This window comes from Triturus cristatus, chromosome 6 (genome assembly GCF_964204655.1).
Source record: "Triturus cristatus chromosome 6, aTriCri1.1, whole genome shotgun sequence".
Classification (NCBI taxonomy): Eukaryota; Metazoa; Chordata; class Amphibia; order Caudata; family Salamandridae; genus Triturus; species Triturus cristatus.
The window spans coordinates 1,667,257,375-1,667,278,705 of NC_140589.1; the positions used below are offsets into that span (position 1 = coordinate 1,667,257,375).

At 45.3% G+C, this 21,331-nt stretch overlaps 1 protein-coding gene across 2 annotated transcripts in view; it reads left to right on the forward strand.

Moving 5' to 3' along the window:
- The window catches only part of TRERF1 (transcriptional regulating factor 1), a 753,074-nt gene that overhangs the window by 13,965 nt on the left and 717,778 nt on the right, over window positions 1-21,331 (forward strand). The gene's annotated exons all lie outside the window — the stretch shown is intronic.

The window sequence follows — 21,331 nt, forward strand, 5'->3', positions numbered from 1 at the left end:
ATGGTATGCTGATTCGAGAGGTGGATCTGGACCTCTTTGGGGTCAATAGACTCTCTATAAACTGGCAGAGAGAGTGTGTTAAAACAGGAAGGATTGGCGGGCCCTGCAATCATGAAATGGAGAGCAGCAGTGAGAGAGAAGTCAGATGCCTGAGGGGCGGTGGATAGGCAGTAAGGTTCCTGGCACCCTACAGAGTGATGGAAAGAACCAATAGGAAATTACACATGGATGGACACAGATATTGTCTAGAAGTGAACGACTGATGGAAGTTTACAAAGAGCTGACACAGGAAGGTAGTGGTATGGCAGGTCTTCGGCCTTCCCACCAATTGGCTCTGGAAGCATGGTTGTAGTATTTGTTTGTTGTTTTTTTTCTATTAGTCTCCTAATAAGAGGAAGTTCCTGCAGGCAGGTTGACACAGACCACTGCTCAATCGTTTTAGAGGCTGTTATCTGTTTGTAGTTCATTTACTTCTAATATGACCGGCACTTTGTACATTGAGTAGATAGGTAGTTAATTGTGAGCCCATCATAAGGCAGTCTCGGTTGGGAGGTGTGGTGGGCCATTGGATGGGGAGTTCTTTTGTTGAATTACTATACCAAAAGACATAAACAATTCCCTTTTTGTGTCAACCTAGTCCACGAACTGTAGTGTAGTTCCTATTTCCCTTATAGGCTCTGCGCATTGGAATAATATACACAATAGTTTTCGCATAGGACTAAGGTCAGTATGCTCCTATTGAGTACATTAAACTTAATTACTTGTGTGTGCCAGCTAACTCAGAGGTCACTAGAAACTTCTCGAATGAACAAGAAGGGATTAGTTTCTGACAACCGCATAAACATGACAACTTTGTTTCCCTTAGAATCGGAACGCATCTCAGAATCGTGAAAACAATAGATTTCACTCAGTCAATCGTGCATGCTTAGTTTCTCCAGAGTTACAAAGAAATAGATAGACGGGTGTTTCAATAAAAGGTTTTATTGAACAGTCTTGTTTCTTGTGTAAGAGATATGAGCTGTTACAATCGTTAGACAGAAAGCAAGAGATAATACGCACAGCATAAGCAGTAAAAAGAAATAATACTGCAATAGCATTGTCTTTTATCTATGACATATAGTCATATATACATACATAAATAACACAGGCTAAAAAGTGAATACTCGTCTGATGCTTCTAAATAGTCCTACTCCGGTGTACCTAACCTAAGTGTAGTGCGAGGTAAAAGTAGGTGTTGTTTTCTATAGTATGGTATATACTAAGTTTAGTATGCCAAGAGTCCCTCTAGGTTCTAGTCGGCTCCATACCTTTAGAATGAGCGAGTTGGAAATCTTTATCCGGGTCTCAACTCTAACACCCCGTGAAGAGAGTCAGAACACTGGAAGCTGGATTCTCCACGAGCAGGGATGACAGCATCTGGTCAGTGCGTCAGGCCGGAATATGGTCTCTTCCGAACTTGCTGTGGCGAACCGTGCAGTCCAGTCGTGCTGAGTCGTGCCGTGGTTTGCCATGGTAAGGGAAGGCACATTTATGCCTGGAAGGTGCTTAGGAATGCTAGCATTGACGTAAATTCTGACAGAGGACGACGTCATGGATGAACCCCTAAGGAATAGTAGTTCATGCATAATATATGAGTTCTTGGAGAAATCAATAATCCTAGCGAGAGAAAGTCCCGTTCGGCTTAAGTGTCTAGTTTCTAAGAACTCGTTGGGACGTGGGATGGAGGGTTGTAGGTGACCATGCCTGTATTTGGTTAGCATGGCTAATGCCTAAATAAGGACTGAGATTCTATGCCTAAATAAGGGCAAAGCGAGTTGTGCCTATATAAGGACATGATTCAGGGAAACCTATATACGGGTATCTAAATCGAAACACAACAGAACAATGCTTAAAAAGGCTCACTAAAACTACTTAATATATCAAACTCGCACACAGTCAGTACACATGTGGCTCCTGAGGGATCGCGACCCAACTTAGAAAAATGGGCTGTTTGTTACAGATAAGTCAAGGATGGACCAGCGAGGTTGCTACATCTCACAAAGCATTAACCTCGTGCTGCAGATCCAACGGTAATGATGCACTTTTCTGGCTCTCACACCTTCTACCAATTACCACATACAACAAGCATCTGTCACCAGTTGTAGAAAAGAGGAAAGCAGAATGAAATAAAGTAGAAAACAAACACTGGACACCAGCACTCTGACTCATCACTTCTGCTTGGAATTGACAGTCAAAGTGGGCATCTAAAGGCTATAAGTGATATCTCAGTAACCTACCATGAAAGTTCTGTATGTTGCTGTTACAGTGAAATGATATTTTAGTGATATCTCTCTGTAACAAATTCTCTGCGTTCTGATATAAATCTTGCTGTTTCTGAAACTGAAGCAAAATAAGATATTTTTATGAACACTGCCTTTAGTAGTAAGATAATAACCTCTAGCTTTTTAACTATGTGTTCTTTGCTGAAATTTAATTTACTTCCTACTTGACTCTTTATGCCAATGGAAAAGTAATAAACAGACATTAATATTTTATGGTTTCTATCATACTCAGTTCATATCTGACATGCCACGAAAACTTGGTAAACTCCACATATCATGTGTAGCATAATGTTGACATGAGAATTCTTCCTTTTCTGTCACAGGATCAACCCCAGATTTAAATAAAAATAGTTTTTAGCAGTGTTGAAAGTTAAAATGTTCAAATAGTTTAAAGCTTGTTTTCAACATGTCTGCAAACTCAGAAGCAGGAAGCCATACCTCCTGACACTATATAGGCATATTCAGAGTAAGAGATGGGGAACCCAGTCATGTTTATGACGACATTTGCTCTTTCCAGGCTGTTGTGACTGGTCTTGGAATGACTGTGTGTGTTTTGATGGTGATTCCAGAAGGGGCTTTCAAAATAGCGGAGACTTCAACTTAGTCACAGAGGACGCAATGCTCAGGTTTTCGACAAAAGGGACAGACCTCCATGCCTCTCGGGTGACCTCCACACCTTACTGAAAACCCTGGCCCGTGCTAGTTGTCTGAAAGAACGCACAATGATCGTTCAGATAGTTCAGTTATTTTAACATTCATGCCCCCTATTCCAAGATGTACTGTCACCCTAAGCAAGGCTGCCTTCCTCAATTTGCCCAAGAAAAACCTTGATCATCTCCAGAAACTCAATAATGCTGCTTTCAGGCTGGTGTTCATTCTCCCAAAAGTTGTTCACATGTCCCCTCCATCCCCCAACGGAACCAATTAGACTAGTTGCCTACAAGAATACACATACAGTTCAAAATAGGCTGCATTATGCATATAGAATTCCATCTGGCAATGATCGGTGATTGATAAATACACTCCATGCAGTTCACTTAGAATCTTCTTCTATATCATTTTAAATTCCCAAGTTTATTTTAAAGAGCCTCAGTGGCATAGCATTCCAGTTCTTAGCTCCTTTTTTCTAGGGCTCTTTGCCTGCATCACTTTGAGTAGAAGCCAACTTGCGCACGTTTTGTAAACTTCTTAAAACTTGGTTATACTGATATGGTTGATGAAATCTGATTTTTGTTAACAGTCTAGCGCCAAGAGACTCTATATATAAATAGCCATAAATGAAGAATTATATAAATAAAATACGTGCAGAGCAATATCTTTCCCATCATAGAACAATACTTTGCTGAAAATAGACGCAGAGATAAATAGAGAAGAGTACTGTTGCTGGGTGGAATACGATGCAAAGATGCATCATTTGCCCACTGCAGATGGCAGTTTGATATAGGCAACAAAGAGGTGAAGCTGAGTATGTGGCAGAGTAGGTCTAATGAGTGTAATGTATGGTTAAAGGAATTTGAGATGCCGGGAGTTGATGCTGGGAGATTTTGATATATCTGGATACTTTTCAAATAACCCTAGGTCACTATTCTAACCCAGAAGAGAGTGGAGATTTTTGTGAGGGATTTCCCTCTGCTGAAAATAGACAGGTAAGGTAGAGTTATCAATGATAAGGAGGTGTCAGAGGAAGGGGTCTCCACCCGTTGTGCCAGATTCAATCCGGGAAAGCCACAGCTCCGAACAGACTCCTGGCTGAATTTTTAAGAAATTGGCCGATTTTATGGTGGGCACATACTAAATTCATTCCTGTGGGCAACTACAGAAGGCCTACTCCTGATAGACCTAAAGAAGTCCACAGTGGTATTGATACACACCGCTGGAAAGTTGTAGAGTAAATGTGTGTCACGCCACCCAATATTCATATTAGAGGGAAAGATCCTGGCCAAAAGACTTTTCAAAGTCATAGTATACCCTGTGTATTCCTCTCAGTCCGTCTTTATGTCAATAGGTCAGACAGATTGAACCTCCACTACCTTCACAATTGCATACAGTAAACTCAGACAGTGATCGAGGTGGTGGTTTACTTTCACAAGATACCGAAAAGGTGTTTGACTCTGGAATGTCAGTTCATGTTTAGGAGAGGATGAAGAAAATGACCTTTGGTCTACTGTTCATGAAATGGGTCAATCAATCAATCAGTTCATTTGTAGAGCGCACTACTTACCCATGAGGACCTCAAGGTGCTGGGGCGGGGGAGGGGGGTGGAGGTGCTGCTACTGCTCGAATAGCCAGGTCTTGAGGAATCTCCTGAAGGCCAGCAGGTCCTGGGTCTGTCGTAGGCGGTTGGGGAGGGTGTTCCAGGTTTTTGCGGCGAGGTGGGAGAACAATCTGCCGCCGCCGGTTGCTCGACGGATGTGGGGGACCGTGGCGAGGTCAGCAGTTCGGGGTGTGGAAGATGAGTCGTTCGTTGAGGTACGCTGGTCCGGTGTTGTGGTGCTTTGTGAGAGTTGGTGAAGAGCTTGAAGGTGATCCTCTTGTTGACGGGGAGCCAGTGCAGGTCTTACAGGTGGGCTGTGATGTGGCTGTGGCGGGGGATGTCGAGAATGAGACGTGTAGAGGCATTCTGTATTCGTTGTAGTCGTTTCTGGAGTTTGGCTGAGGTTCCTGCATAGAGAGCGTTGCCGTAGTCCAGTCTGCTGCTGACGAGGGCCTGGATGACCGTCTGTAGATCTTGCGGTGCATGCGGATGGTGTTGAAGCAGGAGGAGGAGACGGCGTTTACTTGATGGATCATTGACAATGCGGAGTCCAGGATGATTCCCAGGTTGCGTGCGTGGTCAGAGGGCGTCGGTGCAGCTCCCAGTGCGGCCGGCCACCATGATTCGTCCCAGGCGGAGGGGGTGGATCCGATGATGAGGACCTCCGTCTTGTCCAAGTTCAGTTTCAGGCGGCTGTTCATCATCCATTGGTCATGCTGCTATACACAAGTCCTCTAGTGAGAGACAGTGTGAATGGCATTTTCATTGATAAATTGTAGCTTGAAAGGGTATAAGACTGGGATACCCCTCTCCCTGCTACTACTAGCATTATCTCTTGCACCTCTGGCATGCTGAATCAGGCTATTAGAAAATTATTATATGCCTTGTATAAGGGGAAATTCAGCTATATGAATAACATTTTACCGTATGCGACTGACCCAGAATTCTCAATACATAGAGTCATCATGTTTATGGGTTTTATGGCTCAAATTCACGTTTCATGTTTAACTGGAACAAATATTTAAACTTCCAAATTGGCAATTAGTGGTCGGTAGTGATTCCCGACTGCCCTTATCAAAGGATGGGAAATTAGTTCAAGTATCTTGGGGGGGCGGAGCTAGCCACGCAGCAAAATGGCCGAGTTTTAACCGAGCTCCTCGCTGCTGCCCGTATAAATCCAGCAAAATCCTGGAAATCAGAACCTGATTGATGCAATTAGGTGAGAACTAGTACAGAGAGTCGTCCGGTATAATATGCAGCCAAATCACGACGATTCTGAGCTCATCTGTTGGCGGGGACGTGAACCGAAACTCCTGGGCCTGGCCGCGGGGAACTGAAGCTGAAGCGCCGGCCTGAAGTAGCGGACGCAGCTGCGATGTGGCGCACGTAGCGCGATTTTGGCGGCGGTCCGTCACCGGCAGTGCCGGAGTAGGCTGCGGGCCGTGCTAGACTGCTGCACTGAATGACGGTGAGCCTCGGGATTGACGAGAGGGAACTGCAATTACCACTCGCGACGCGGGGGAGAATATACGGAGGCTCGCAATAAACGTAGGGAGCGGGAGGTCACCAACGCCTGCTGAGGCCCCCCGAGAGGGGGTTAAAAAGCGCTAGCTGCCGCTTACGACCTGCTAAAGAACACAGGGCTGGAGGCGCTTGAGAGCGGTAAATGTTTGAAGAAGGGTGCATGTTGAGTGCTGCCCCCCCCCCCTCCCCCCTCCCCTGGAGTAAGGAACAGAGCTTAAAAGAAATTCAGGACACTATAGAGCTGCCAGCGCAGAACTTGACCACAGAGCAGGAAACCACTGGGGACCGCTGTAAAGCCCAGGATGACAAACGAATGAGGACTGCACTAAGCCTGCTTAAAGTTAGGATATTAAAAACCCTGGATGGTGGAAGCGACAGAAACGGGGACACCAGGCCACCCAGGAGCAGCTGAAGCGCTGGGCTTGAGGATCAATGGTAGGCTGTACATGGAAAGTATCGCCCAAGGCCCTCTAGGTTTAGTTTTTGAGCAGAGAAACTGGTGACTGTGATCCCTGGATCCCCCAGACTACTCATCATCATATAGCACTGCGACTGGTGGTAACTAATGGTCCATATTGATATTGATAAGCACAGTAATCCTAAATGGGAATAGTGGGACAGAGGCGGAGAGTCCAACCAGGTCCAGGGCTTGACTCTGCGAACAGCGGAGAAGAGTGGAAGCTGAACTGGCGAAGTGAAGTGAGAATCACTACTCCCCTCTAGAAAGGACCAACTGATTCTGAGCCTCGAACGGCAACACGTGACATATCCATGCTAGATAACACACGCTTTTCAGGAAAGGCGGGGGCAGCGAACGGCCAGCAGCCACAAAAATGGGGAAGGCAGATAGGACCCAGCCAAAAATAACGTTCGAGCAGCCCAAAAAGCCGACGGACCGCGGGGCGGGAGAGCAGCCAAGTCCACAGGAGGAAGCACGCGCACCAGGTGGAGTGACAAACGTCGAAGTACAAGCCATGTTTACCTCTATACAAGCTACTCTATCTAATATAGATGGGAAAATTGACTCTCTCACGTATCGAGTAGACAGAATGTCAGAGCGGCTGGACAAACATTCGGAACGGCTAGACATGGCTGAGCGAAGAATATCGGAAGCCGAAGACGCCCAGGTACAGACAGATACGAGGCAGGCGAAGATAGAAAAACACATGGCAGCTATAATAGCCAAAGCAACAGACTTAGAAGCGAGGTCCCGCACAAATAACATTCGCCTGACGGGCATATCGGAAACAACAAATACGGGCCCTATGGAACGGTATGTGGAACAATTGCTCATCTCCATGCTGGAAAGGGATACGTTCTCAGAGATATTCATTGTGGAGCAGGCACACAGATCCCTGGTGCCAAAACCACCCACAGGCGCGGCGCCAAGCCCGATTATTGCGTGGATATAAAACTACAGAGACCGAGATGCGGCACTTCGAAAGGCCAGGGAGTTAGGGAAGCTAACTCATGAAGGCATGGATGTCTCCATTTACCCGGATTTCACTGTCTCAGTACAGGAGGCAAGAAAGAAGTTTAATCAGGCGAAACAAAAATTGAGAGAACTCAACATACCGTACGCAATGCTATACCCCGCAAGGCTCAGGATCACAGACGAGGGGAAGGCGAAATATATAATGAACCAAAGGACGTATTAAAATTCTTGCAACAGAAAGAACAAGCGAGATCAAAACAGAGGTGGTGACCAGTAAGAACGGTCTACAACATCAGACGTCGAGTAGCAGAACACAGCGCAGGCAGATGACCACTCTCGCCAACTTAAGAATGCGAAACGGCTAAAAATGGCAGGGAACAGTAGACAAAGACCACGGCAGCTGGCGACTGTGGATCCGATCCCCAGTTCGTAAGACGACGGACTATAAGACACAGACTACAAATTTCAGCAGACCAAGACATTCTAGGCGGCAGCGTGGACAGAGAACTAGCTGCTGGGCAAGTGATGTTAACCAGAGGGACATGCGCACAATGCAGATAAGTTGAATACTACTGTACCTACAACGACGCAATGTAATGTTGTACTGAATATTGAACGAACTTAGGCATGTACCTCCATTCTTTCCAGAGACTATGCATTATTAGTAAGAATCTGTATAGTGCACCTTTAGTAACTCAGAACAATATGTTCAGGTTTTGATATATATGTTTGTGGGCATTTGCTTAGGTGGAACAATCCACGGGTGACGCTCTGGCAGCCAGCGACCCTCAGTGTACACCACACTAGTTTGTTAAAAAGGGGGTTTTGTTCTTTTTCTTTCCCCTTTTTTTTTGTTTTTTCATTTCTGATCACATGATAGTTCGAGTTGGGAATGACTCCGCCACAAGGGATAGGGCGGAGTGGATGGGGGTAGGGGTAAATAAAAATGTCTGGTTGGCAAAACGGAGCTCTTCACACAAGTACCACTTCACACACATAATATACAAGGAACACGCCAACTCCGAGTAAGGACAAGGGAATATAGCTAAAACTGGCGAGTATACCCGAAAACTAACGTTTTTAACATGGAATGTTCGAGGGTTACAAAACCCACAGAAAATACGCAAAGTACTAGCATATTTGGACAGAAACGGCATTGACGTGGCGTGTATACAAGAAACACACCTCACTTCTAGTACTGAGCCTCGAGTGGGTATTAGATGGGCTTCCTACCGCTTATCATCTTCGTACTCAACATTTGCAAGGGGAGTCTTGCTATTAATCAGGCAAAACACCCCATTTCAGCTCATCTGCACAATGTCCGATGACCAAGGTCTCTATGTTATGGTTCAGGGCAATTTCGGTGGCACTGTACTGACGATCATAACGTCATATGGCCCAAATACAGATGATCCAGAGTTTTATGCAGACATATGGGCTAAGCTGAGGGACTTTCCGAGCGCACCAATACTATGGGGGGGACGACTTTAACACATGCCTGGATCCAGCACTGAACAGGTCGACAGGTAACGAGAGATATGGCAAACGAGCGGCCAAAGTCCTCAAAGATGGCATGGCAACATGGGGAATGGCCGAAATATGGAGGATGAGAAATGAGAGCTGTAGGGAGGGAACATGCACATCAACAACGCACAACATGTGGTCCTGCATAGATTACTGGCTGCTTACAGCAGAAGCATGCACATGGACACAGACGGTCAAACACCTACCAAAGACTCTTATCGGATCATTCTCCAGTCTGCCTTACAATGGAGATCCCCACGCACATACCCCGCTATTTCACATGGAGGTTAAAGGGAACAGCTCTATTAGAACTCACTATACAGAGAAGAGCTACCTAAACTTTTTAGTAACAGGTCACCATGATAGTAGGAGAGACACACTGTTATCGTTTACTATCAGAACCTAGAATGTTTGTGAAAAAGGAAAAAGCATTATTCTTATAATACTGCCCTCACACACTTTGCAGTGTCATGCTTCATCATTGGGCCGCGTCAAACGCCCTCGTGCAGACCAACACAGAGAGCGGAGCGCAATGTTTTTTGAGAGATGAAGAAAGTAGTGGTGAGGTCACAGAAAGATGAAAGGTGACAACAAACACGATTAATGACAGCGAACAAAGTAAGGAAAAATATTCCCTCAAGAAGGGACCACAGGTGTGCAGACATATATATTAAAACTACCTAGGGGGAGACTGTATACAATTTTATTCCTGTCACCTCCTGGCAGAATTTAAAAATAAACTGTTGGGATTATTTTGGGGAGGTAAAGACCCCTAAATCCCAGCTGCTTGTACCAACATGTTTCTGCCAACATTAAACGCTCACAAGAGTCGTACTGGCATTCGTCAGGGTGTTGGTCCCTTAGGTTTTTAGTCTAACCCCTATTTGGGGATTCGTTACCTTCAGACGACAGGCAACCGCTTGTCGTTTTCAGTACTGTACTCTGAACAGTTTCCAAGAGTGAACAATTTCTGAAAAAGAGTAGAGCATATTTATTGTCGTTCTACTTCTCTCATATACCTTTCATAAAAGTAACAGCTTTCTCCTAAGTTAAAATGCCACCGAGTATCGTGTCTCCCATGAGCAAACACCACACTCCACCACTAAGGTGCAACTGACACAGTGCGTAATGAAACGATATCCATTATTCCCCCAAATGCGAGGAAAACAAACATCTTATCGCCAAGCATAAAGTTTGAACATAGCTCTGTGGTGCTAAAATGCCATGCTATTGCCCACTAGTCACCCTATAATACGTGCGACTTCCAAAGAGTATGAGAGAGAATGCAAAATGGAATTACAAGGGTTTATTAGAAAGTCTCCAAACCCGGGACCGGCAAGGGACCGTGGTCCTGTAGTCACACTCTAATTTCCAAACAAGATGGAAGGAACAAACAACGACATCAGTTCAACTTCCCATTCTCTCATAATTCACCACCGGGACTAATCTCTCCCATTCCATCTACTCGTACTACTTACTACTCCAAGGACCCACGGAGCTGATCGCCCTCACCTCGGTCCTCCGTCGATGGGGACATAGCCAAATTACATTCATTTAAATATCTGCATGTCAACAACCTCGACCGGTAACCGCTCTCCTCACGCGCGTACTTCCGATCAGGTACTGTGCAAAAATAAAAAACGGACTGCTATCAAATGGGACTCTGTTCGTCTGCGGTATCAACCGCAGCCATCTTAGCAGTCCTAGCTCACCCCCACTTAGCGTGTACCAGCCACGAAATTCTTGTCTCCAAAGTGCGGACTCGCACTGTTTCCGTTTTTTGAACCAAACAACTCTTTTAGAGGTAACAATGCAAATATTAATCTAAACCTCAGCACATTGGTAAATCCCCGTTCTTCACTATATCGCCTCCAGGGCGGTAGGGGCATAATGCAAATACATATTCCAACAGCTTTTGCTGTTCAAAATCTTCATATTGCCAGCAGAAGAGATATTCTGAGGTCTCATTATATTTTTTTCCTTTCCATGACTTCTTAATGATGCAAAACCAAACAGCTTGTATAGTACAGGATCTCAATACTAGAAACCTCAAGAGGTATTTATCAGTTCGCTTTTTACATTTATCCAATTATATCATTTTTTACTTAACCCATACAGGTGAAACCATGGGATGGAATCATTTAGACCCCTAGTACTACTTTTCAGTCTGTTGACCCACCGTTGTTCTCTGATAAACAAAAAGCTGGCGATATCTACTGTATTGGGAGGTATAAAAGGTTTATCCAATACAGTCCACCTTAAATCATGCTCAGTATGTTTATATTGGTGGAAATGGGCTGTCAATTTTGTGTTTGTTTTACCGCAACGTATTGTACTCAGATGCTCCAAAATGCGTGTTTTTACTCGGCGCGTAGTCATTCCAACGTACAATAGGTTACACGGACACCGGATCATGTAAATCACATTCTCAGTGTTGCATGTAGTATGTTTTCTTTGTTCCCAGGGGTGAGCTGTACCGATCTCCACCTTTTTCCCATTCAGCGACAGAGGGCAAGCCCTACATAAGCCACAAGCATAGTGTCCCATTACAGGAGGTAAAAAATGTTCTTGATGGCAACCCCTGTCGTCAGCCCTTATTGTTCGCGGGCGCGTATTTACAATGGTATCTTTTATGCTTGCACTTTTCTTAAAAGAGAATAGTGGGAGAGGTTGTTGTAATCCATTGGAGTTCAGAATCCTCCAGTTTTTTTGTACTATCTTTTTAACACAATTGGATGCTGTGCTAAATGTTGTAACGCAAATACTGCTCTCAACCCTTTCCTTATTTTGTGTTTGTAGGAGGGATTCCCTATTGCAGTTTCTCGCTCTTTTCTGTGCCTTGAAAATAACAGTCTCAGGGTAATCTCTATGTTTCAATTTCTCACTAAGAATATTCGCCTCTTTTTTGTAGTCCCCAATATCGGAACAGTTCCTGCGGAACAGCTCTATTAGATCAGGTATTTCAAAGTGACCTACGACAGGCAATAATTGACTATTTTGAGATAAACTCTGGATCAGTGGACAGTGCGGGGACATTATGGAAGGCCTTCAAGGTAACCATCCGGGGACACTGTATAAACAAACATGCCGGGATCCTGAAGGATATACAACAGCAATTACATATAATAGAAAGGGACATCGCCACGCTAGAAAGAGAATACACACAGACACACAATCAGACCTTGTTGGCAAAAATCAGGGAAAGGATGGACGATTATCAGAAGTATGCAGCAGATGAGATAAAGTATAAATCAAGACGATATACAGCGAGAAACTACGGGGAGGGAGGTAGGCCGGGGCGAGCTTTGTCAAGCAAGATTAAGCCTTCATTTGCAACATCATACTTAACGCAGATAAGAGATGACGCAGACAGGATGTTATATGACACACGGTCCATATCAAACTGCTTCAAGAATTATTACTCACAGCTCTATGCTAAACAAACGAACACTACAGCTGAAGATATCAATGATTACCTGCAGGAGGTGGCTCTCGAGTGGCTCTCCGACGAACACCGGGTGTTCCTAAGCCATCACATCACTAAAGACGAATTCATTGACGCCATTAATTCGTTGCCAAACAACAAGGCCACGGGGCTGGATGGGATACCTGGGGAGTTCTACAAAGCATATAAGGACTTGCTGATACCACACTTGGCCGAAATGTACGAAGAGGCATATGAAAAAGGTTGGCTCCCGGCCACGCTGAGAGAAGCGTTGTTGGTGGCGCTCACTAAACCTGATAAAGATCTGACACGCTGCGACTCGTATCGCCCCCTGTCGTTAATAAACATTGACACAAAAATTCTGGCAAAAGTTACAGCTTCTGCAAGAAAAGTTGGTGTTACCTGATCAAGCGGGGTTTGTACCCACTAGATCTACCACTCAAAATATACGCACCATCTTTGCCCTGTACCATAACCTGGACTCAGAAATGCCAGCGGCAGCGGCTCTATTAGAAGCTGCGAAGGCATTCGACTCGGTGGAATGGGAGTTTATGTTTGTAGTGTTACATAGGATGGGATTTCCTGGGAAATTCCTAAGATGGATAGAGATTTTATACAATGCCCCAACGGTTAGAATAAGGCTGAACGGACAAATATCTGACCCTATAGAGGTGAACAGGGGGACGAGGCAAGGCTGCCCGCTGTCACCGATTTTGTTCACCCCAATTTTGGAACCTCTGCCTGTAGGATCCGACAGAGTCACCGAGAGGCAGCTTTACAGTTTAGCCTGCGGCCCCTCAGCATATCATTATATGCTGATGACCTGGTGCTATTCACACAATACCCTAATATATACCTAAACAGACTCATTAGAGAATACATTCGATTTGAACAATATGCAGGGTTACGATTAAACTGGGACAAATCAGTGATCATACCCCTCACGCCAGCCACGACACAACCGGCTCTAGACTACCCTTTAAGATGGCAAACTGATCCGGTGAAATACTTGGGCGTATGGATACATAGAGACCCTGACATAGTGATAAGGGAAAACTATGGAAGAGCAATGACGAAGTTAGAAGAGAAAATAACTAGATGGATAAAGATGCCTCTATCGCTGGCTGACAGGATTGCATTGCAGAAGATGATTGTGCTACCTAGATTTTTGTATCTATTTATTAATATCCCAATATGGTTGACGCAAGCATTTTATTACACCCCGTCACAGCTTCATAGATATGGCCTGAGACCTCATGATAGGTGCCAAAGATGTAACGCAATGAATGCGGATTTTCTGCACTCAGTGTGGGCATGCCCACAGATACATAAATATTGGCACGACATTATAGGGGCGATAACTACGATGCTAAAAGAGTTGGTACCAAACACACCTCTTGTATGTCTATTAGGGATGTATAAATTGAAGCTGGCCAAATGGCGAAGGTTTCTGGCGGTAGCACTATTACTGGCAGAGAGACGAGTTGCAATTAAATGGGGTAGCAAACGACCCCAAGATTCAAGGACTGGATTATGGACATGTCATATTGCAGAGAAACTATGGAAACGTATGCAGAAGAACTACCACATCCATCGAGGTCCAGAGACTTCTGGGAACCACTGAAACAATACCTTTTGATCACGCGGGGAGATGAGTAATGCGTGTAAAATGATGTGATTGCATATTTTACGATGTTTGATGTGATGGCTTCTCTCCTTGTATCGTTGTGGGGATGGGTACAAGTACTAGTCCTTAATTCCATGTACAACGGAGTGAAATTGCACAGTGTAGGCTATATTGCAAAACTAACGGGGGACGGATATGTCATTGTGCTGTACAATAATATGAAATTTCACATTGACCAGGGATGCGCGAGATGTTGGATTCAACTACTGTAAAATAGGTATTTATATTATGTGTTGTATACTTTGTAATCAAGAAAATTATACAAAATGTGTGAATTGTAATGCTGACTGGACGAAATAAACAAATTTAAAAAAAAAGAAATTAGTTCAAGTATCTTGGCATCACAATTGCAAGAAACAAGGAGTGATTCTGTGAAGAAAATGTAAACAGTTTACTGTGTAGCTTCAAAGAGAGCATACACCACTGAAAATAACTCCTGTTCTCCCACCTTGAAACAGCAGCACTATTTAAGATGGTAATAATCCTGAAATTCTTTTATGTCCTGCAAAACACCCATTTCTTGATCTACAAGGAATTTTTCCAAACTACATGTGGAAAAGTGCAGATGTTGCTCTTGGATGGAGCTCCACTTAGGATATCCCTGGACTAGAGGGCCATTTAAAGTTTGACTGAATAGTACATCTCCCACATAATGGTGGATGCACCATCAGGAGCAGCCCGTGCGGAAACCGTTAACCCAATGTTCCATTAGCCACAGGACTTCCAGATTATATTGGCGGTTACCCTGTACCATTTAGGGGGGAATGACCATCACTAGATTACCCTACACAGAACCATAATGTGGGACACATGGTCCTGGTTGAGGAAATTGCTCATTGCCCATCGTGTGCTGAGTGAAAATTCCCTGCACATCAGGCCATACTTATTTTGTTCTGCAAGAATAAACTCTTGCTTTGGAAGTTAGTTCTTGCAGAGTGAAATACTTTGCAGAGTTTTTTTAGAAACCGTGTTTTATTAGTTTCTGAAAGAAATGTACAGTGGAAGAGCACAGCTCCAAACATAATATCTCGTACAAAACAAAGATGGTTACAGACATGGAATCACAACACCCACAGGTGCCACAACTGTACAGCATTATAAGTCAATGAATAGAGCAAAATGTGTAATTAATAAAGTCATCGTGCTAACGCATTCAAGAAGGAATACTGTAATTTCTCACTCGGTCGTCATAAACTCAGCAAAGGTAACATCGATCAGTACATTTATCTGTCAGTGTCCGGAGCTGTCATCAGCACTCGAGTACCCATCCTCATTGAATCTCCCAAGCAGTTGAGCCCAGAGCAGTATCTCCTCCTCCGCCCCCTCATCAGTGCACGACTGTCATATGTTGTTTCTCCGCCACCCCCATTCCAACAGGTCACTTAGACACCGAGCTACCAGCCGAACTTTAGTGCCCAGCCACCTGATGGCCAAGCGACGCTTTGCCAGGAGGAGGGCCAGCTGTGCAAGTTTGTAGGAAATCTTACATCCCCGGGGTCTAACCAGCACGCCCAGTAAGCATGCGAACGGCGTTAGCGGGATCACCATGCCAGTGGCCTCAATATGTGGCAACACCTGCCCCCAATAGGACTGGACCTCAGCACAGTCCTAAGCCAAATGGAGAAAGGAAGCACCCAGAGTGGCACACCTAGCTCCCCTTATAGGGTCAACTTTATTCAGTTTATCAGGTGTCACATAGGTGTGGTGCAGAAAGTGAAAATGCAGCAGTTTGAATCTGTTGTTACAAGACACTGCTCCGACAAGGCAGTTGCCTGAGCCCAGTCAGTGTCCGAAATGGGCTCTCCTTGCGCAATGAATGCCTGTCTATACACATCCCACCTGAGGGCCCTGTAAAAAAGCGGAATTAAATGACGCCCCTACCCCCACCCGATTAGGCCTTCTAATAGCTCCAAGGGCTGTGTTGCCACAGGGAAATCACTCCACACCTCCTTCACGACGCTTTCTAGTTTGGCGTAGTGTATTAAGTGGGCTGGTCTGACTTCAAAGGTGTCCTGAGCTTCTTGAAAGGAGATAAAAGTTTCTCCGGGATAGAGATCCCCTGCCACCTGACACCCTCTCACCCATCAGTTTCCAATGGACATATCTGCATCAATAGCTTGAAAGGGAGGGAGATCCCAGAGCTGCAGCTCCCTGCTGAAGGGGGAGTTACGGATAACCCTTTAGACAACCATCTCTCAAATCCCAGCCATAGTTCTGATTAGATACAAAACTGAGTGATCAGACTGACCCAGTGCATCAATAACTATGGCAAGGTGTCCCCTTTCCCCAGTGTCCCCAGGAGTCCTTTCTCCCAGCTATCAGTCTCTGTCAACCATCTGGCGGCGTGCTACAGGTGTCCTGTATAATAGTAGAATTGCAAATCTGGGACTGCCAGCCCTCCTTCCTCTGTCTCTCTTGAGCACCACCAGTGCCACCATGCTACGCTTCCCTGCCCATTTTAGAGAGAATAACAGGCTATTCAATTTACATAAGAACACAGGAAAAATGAGTTCTGAACGAGGTACAGGCAACGTGTGAGAAAGACCATTTTCATTATGCCTGCCCTGCCCATTACAGAAAGAGGTAGCCTATTTCTGAACCCAATGAAATTTTCAAGGCCGGATATAACCCTATCCATATCATGAGCTTGTGATGGAAATACTTTGGAGAGTTAGTGCATCAAACATTATTCTTGATAAAGGATGATGGCCTTCAATGGAGCCACCCTAGTGGTGGCGCCACTGTAGGCACAGAGATCCTGCCAGGCAGATTAACCTGACAGGACATCCTTCACCATGGAAGAGGAGGTCGTAAACTTCGCTGACCTGATGGACTGATGGCTCCTCTGACAGATTTTAAAAGAGGCCATATGTGAGAGTAACTACGAGAGGTATAGCTCATTTTAAATTATTACTGGTCTTCACAGCTAATTTCAGCTAGAGACTAGACCGCTGTTCCTAGGAATGAATTCTCACCACCAATGGATAGATATGTAGTGGGTGACAGAGATCTATGCATACTTTGGGGGCATAAGGACCTTTACATTGCCCATACGAAAGGAGGCTCTTGGTCGTTGCGGCCAGAATGACTATTTGAAAGGGACAACTAACAATGGAAACCCTGTTATGGTCTGGTAATAGGATGCCAGGGGTTTAAAAGTTTGTAGGATATAGGCTTTGAGACTTGAGAGGAATTTTCAGAGTAAGGAATATATGGATCCACCCCGCGGGAAAACTCATTGAGCAGTTATGCAAAGAGTATGACTTAAACCACTTTTAATTTTTATTGGTTTGCTCAGTATGACAGCAAAGCATAAGTACAAAACTAATACATCTTCGTCTTGTTTCTTCCCCTCCCTCTCCTCTGTGTAACATCATAATCTTTGATCATGTCTCTTTTGAGGGTACCAACTTGGCTCATTCCTTGTTCTTGCCATACAAATCTTACCAACGTAACAACTATAACTCCCTCCCCTCCCGCCTCCCCTGTCGTGTCTTGGTCTCGAGAATCGTGTAGCCCCCTCAAGAGGCCGGCCAGTCAGTTACACATTGCATTCCCAATTTTGTCTTTTATCTGCCTTCCCGTTCCTCGTCTGTCTCCGCATCACCTCCTCCATGTGCCCCCCAGTGGGGACCGGGGGATCTCTTGCATCTGTCATCATGAGTGTCCAGGCTCTGGCATTCTCCTCTATCCTCATCTTTTCTGACCCATTTCATTCTGATTAATTCTGCTGTTGCCCATTCGCTTAGATCTCTCAGCCATCCCTCCAATGTTGGTGGGTCAGAACTGAGCTATTTGATCGCTCTCTGCCTCTTTGCCAACACCAGCCCCAGAAGCACAAACCTTCTGCTAAGTTTTTAAGATTTGGTCGTAGGGAGCAGCCCAAATACCACCGCACGTATTGTCCTGGGAATCTTCCATCCTGTAGCACTTTGTTACGGTTTACTATTTTTCCCCAGTATTGTGCTAATGCTGGATAATTACCATATTGTGTGAATAAAATGTGCGTTTCCTTGACCATATCTAGGGCATAAGTTCATGGGTTCTGGATAAATTTTGCTTATGGTCCACGGAGTTAAATAAGTTTGATGTATGAAATTATATTGTATTAGTTTAAATCTTGTGTTGGAACTCACCCGTTTAACTTCCTCATGCACTTTTGTCCACTCTTGGTCTGCCAGGGGTTCACCTATCGCCTCGTCCCATCTTGCCTGCACTGGATGGGGCCCGGCCGGGAGGTCATCTCGCAATGCCCCATATATTTGCGAGACCAATCGGCGACCATCCCGTCATGTAAAGCATTGCCCTTAGCACTGAGTTCCTGGGAGGCTCCTGTGGGAGGGAGGGCCAAAGCTCTCGAGCCACCGCTGCAATCTTCCCATACTGTAAGATCTGTCCACTTCCCAGCTCGAAGGCTTGCTCAGCCTCCTCTCTGGTTACGAGTTGCTCATTACTGTATAGGTCTCCCATGATGAGACAACCTCCCTCCTCCCATTTTTTTGATGGGCATGGAGTCCGCTATCTTTTTAAAGGGTTTTATCACCCACAATGGCATATCCGGGGCATAGGTCACTCGTCGGCCAACCTTCTTAACAGCTATCTCCCAGAAGAGAGAAGAGGGTGATTGACGACTTCCAACATGAAACACTATACGGAGGAGAAAACACCCATCAGTATTGCACATACACCACAAATCTCTCTGTCATAGTGGTACATATATTTACACCACCTACCCCGGTCATGTGTGGAATAGTCCCAAAAGCAATATAGGAACTTTCTGACTCCCTCTTATGTCTCTCTCTTCTACGAAATGGTATATAAGAACAGACCATGCATGAATAAAACCAAAGAAGAGGTGCACATTACTTTCTGCACTTTGAAAACATAAGGCGCTCCACTGGAGGAATTCAATAATCATGTGGCCATCTTGATTTGAGCATTGGTGAGCTAGTATGAGTAAGGCACGATTCATAGATTAACGGGTATAGTGAATTTGACTGAATGTTAATACATAATCCAAGAAAGACCCGCCAAAAGAAAAGGATCCACTCCCTGCATGAGAATCCAGGAGCGTCTGGTCTTGCCAACAGGGAATGACAAACAAAGGAGCGTAACGACTCGCCCTCCAACGGACCAGCCAATCCAGAAAGGAACAAGTCAAATGTTGCCCGCTAGGCTTCTCTGCACGAAACAGCCGAAAACGCTGTTTTCCCCAACAGAGAAGTGTGGGACAAGAAAACGCAGAGAAAGCCTGTTATCGAGCGCGCCTGTACCTTAAATATTAAACAAAGACCAAGAACGACTTGCGGGGGGCACCCTTACTGCCTTGGATATCAGGGTAGAAACGCTGCTTCTGACGAAGGAAATCCCAAAATAATCGGCAGCGTTTGGAGCGCCTGACGTCCCTATATCCGGGTTGAATCAGCATCTGAGTCACGTGGAGCGTGCTCACGCTACAGACGCTGAGAATTGTAGTTTTTTGTCGGGACTTCCTGGTTCTTACTTCGTTATCAGGCAGTCAGTGATTTACCGGCCTACGGATCCTGACAGTACATCCCCCTCGAGCCAAACACTGACTGACACCAGGCTTGTCTGGATACTTTCTGTGGAACGCCGCAACCAGACGTGCAGCATGCACCGTCCCCGCTGGTTCCCAAGAGTCCTCCTCAGGACCGTATCCCTTCCAAGAAACCAGATACCACAGCTTATGACGAACCACCCTAGAGTCCAATATTCCCTTACCCTCATATTCGGGGTCCTGTTGCACCCAAATGGGCATGGGTTGTTTCTTAACTGGGCAATGAGAGGGTTTTATCAGAGAAACGTGGAAAACAGGGTGGATACGAAGGTTAGCAGGTAGGTGTAGTTTTTACTGCCACAGGATTGACATGTTTGATTACTCTGTAAGGGCCAATGTATTTTGGGCTGAAGGCGCTGTACTTCTAAAAGCTGATGTTTTTTGTAGACCACCAAACCCGCTCCCCCTTTGTGTATGTGGGACCTGGTCTCCTATGTTTGTCTGCCTGGGATTTATACTGTACCTTGGCACGGAGCAAATTGTTCCATGTCTCAAGCAAGGTTGTGCGGAGCAGCCGCAATCGTTGATGAACCTCCGGGAGCTTAGTGTTCTGTCTAGGGAGTACCAATGGGGTGAAACGTGGGTAAAAACCTTACATGCTGAAGAAAGGTTTATGTAGTGTATTATGTAGTGTAGACGCATGCTTGGCACTGTTGTACGCTATTTCCACCACCCATAACCATTCCACCCAAGCTTCTGTTTGACTGCTGACATAACACCTGAGAAACTGTTTTAGGGTTTGGTTCAGCCTCTCGGTCTGGCCGCATGTCTGAGGGTGAAAACTTGTAGACAATGTGGATATTATCTTCAGTTCGGAGCGCCAAGTTTTCCAAAAGAGGGCGGTGAATTGAGCTCCTCTGTCGGAAACAATCACTTTGGGAAGGCCGTGTAGCCTGAAGATGTTCGTCAATAACAAGTGCGCCAAGGGACCTGCAGAATAAACCTGTTTGCAGGAGTTGAAATGACCCATCTTCGTTAAGTAGTTGACGACTACTACAATTGCTGTACATCCCTGGTCTTTGGGCAGTCCCACAATGAAGTCCACGGAGAACCTCTCCCATGGAGCTTCCGGTGTGGGCAAAGGTTGGAGAAGGCCTTGGATTTTGTTATGGTCTGACTTCATTTGATCGCACGTGGGGCAGCTTTTTACCCACAACAATATGTCGGGACGAATCGTGGGCCACCAGAACTGGCATAACACCCTCTCCACGGTTTTCTTTCCCCCTCCGTGTCCGGCACAGGGAAGCTCATGAGACCAACGGAATACTGTCTTTTTTAACCCTTGGTCGGGACCAATATCAGCTGTTTTTTTAGCAGTATGCCCTGTCGCCACTGCCATTCTGGGTGGTGCTTCATCCAGCTCTTCCACGCAAAGGATCGCATCCCTTGTCTAACTTTCTGCAGGAATTCATCCGTTTGGGTGACACACAGGACTTGACTGTGTTTCAGAATCGCTCTTTCAGTCTCCATCGATTGATGCACCGGGTTTTCTTGTCGAGTCAGAGTGTCCACTTTTTTATTATCTTTACTGAGTCTGACTGTAACTACGAAGTGAAATTCAGG